We start from the raw sequence: 1620 nt of genomic DNA on the forward strand, positions 1-1620 counted from the left end.
CGATTGAATTAATGCTTCAAAATTCAACCTACGTCGTAAAGTTGTCCACAACTTTGGGACTTCGGAAGCGGAGGTCCTCAATGCGTTCTCTTTTGGAGATGTGGTGCGTCCTCCGCAGATGGTCCCCAAAGCGCGCAATGGCCTTGTTGCACAAAATACATTGGCGAACAATGTAACGCCCTTGCCTCACCGGTTTTTCAAACACCTCCTGCTTATGGACCTGCCTCATATGCCGCCGCATATGGACAACTCTCTTCCCACACTGTAAACAAGCATGTTTTTGTCGGAGTCTTTTTACAGTTTTCTTTTCCTTAACAGTCTTTCGGGTTGATGGTTTTTTCTTTTTACCTTTTCTGAACTTTGAAATTTCCTCCAGGGAAAATAAACTCTCTGAATCCTTTTCTGTGATTGCTTCGTTCAACATTCTCCTAAGCTCTCCTTCCCTGGAGGAAATCTGAGAGCCTGTAGTCTCAAATCTTCTATCTTTGGGGAGCGACACAGACGTTGAAACTCTGTCCAACTTGTGTGACCCACGCGCCATTTGGGACTGATGCTCCAACCATTTCTGTAGGCTATCCTCCTTCCACTGTTTCACAGACGATTCTTCGTTGGTATCATCTGGGAAAATATCCATAAAATATGACTGTAACTGTTATTTAGGAAAAACATTGTTAAAAAATAAGTTCATTTTTTCTTCAGCATGATTTTATCCTTAGCAAACTTATATTCTTGTTTCCCTTAGATATATCAACTGCAAATTATAGAATATCTCCGATATTATTAGATATTATAGAATATCTAGGTCAGATTCATTACCAGAGAAACAAGGATCTTTATTTCCCTGGGACTCCGCCACATCAGCTTCTAGAATATCTAGGTCAGATTCATTACCAGATAAACAAGGATCTTTATTTCCCTGGGACTCCGCCACATCATCTTCCATCTCTACTAAAAGGAATCACAAAATGCTCCAGTAATTACAAAATGCAACTCGATAAGATGATATGAAGGAGAAATAAATGATATATTATAAATATTAAATATCATAAAATTTAAAAAAAAAAATCAATATATATTTGGTGTCTATTATCGATAGGAGAAGAAGCTGAATTAACTCCTACCTGGCACTTCTGGAATAAACCCTCCAGATCCTTTAGAACAAAAGATATATAACAAAATTGATTAGATCTCTATCTCTTCTACACACACACCCTTACAGAGAGAGAGAGAGAGAGAGAGAGAGTGGGGGAGGGAGGGATAGTATATTAATATATTATATATATCTTTGTTTCTATGAAAGTTAAAAACACTCTTTATGTGCACGTTAAGATGAAAGCACATGCTTTATTTTCAAGCAAACGAAAGGTGGATTGTTTATTACCTTGCTCCGATGTCATTTCATGAGAGCTATCCCAAATTTCTGAAATGAAAGGTATTATACAGTATAGCACAAATACAGCTTGTAATCAATCACGCTTACAGTAAAATGATTTTTATGTACTTCAAAAACGCATTATGCATAGAGTAGGCATAACAAATTAGTTGATATATTTGTGAGTGCTCTTGTGTGTCTTACTGATGTCAACGGGGGGGATGGCCAAGCCGACAGGAATGGCAACC

The 1620-nt window shown here is 37.8% G+C and overlaps 1 long non-coding RNA gene across 1 annotated transcript; it reads right to left on the reverse strand.

Annotated features, from left to right (window-relative positions):
* Positions 1-545: 545 nt before the first annotated feature.
* On the reverse strand, positions 546-1154 carry LOC133177206 (uncharacterized). Its single transcript, XR_009719638.1, has 3 exons — positions 1122-1154; positions 892-945; positions 546-618 (listed from the first exon to the last, which is right to left on the reverse strand). It is a non-coding gene; the product is annotated as an uncharacterized LOC133177206 (long non-coding RNA).
* Positions 1155-1620: the final 466 nt, after the last annotated feature.

The sequence above is a fragment of the Saccostrea echinata genome, unplaced genomic scaffold (assembly GCF_033153115.1).
Source record: "Saccostrea echinata isolate AGI-Se365-2 ecotype Australia unplaced genomic scaffold, CSIRO_AGI_Sech_v1 ptg000102c, whole genome shotgun sequence".
NCBI classification, from domain to species: Eukaryota; Metazoa; Mollusca; class Bivalvia; order Ostreida; family Ostreidae; genus Saccostrea; species Saccostrea echinata.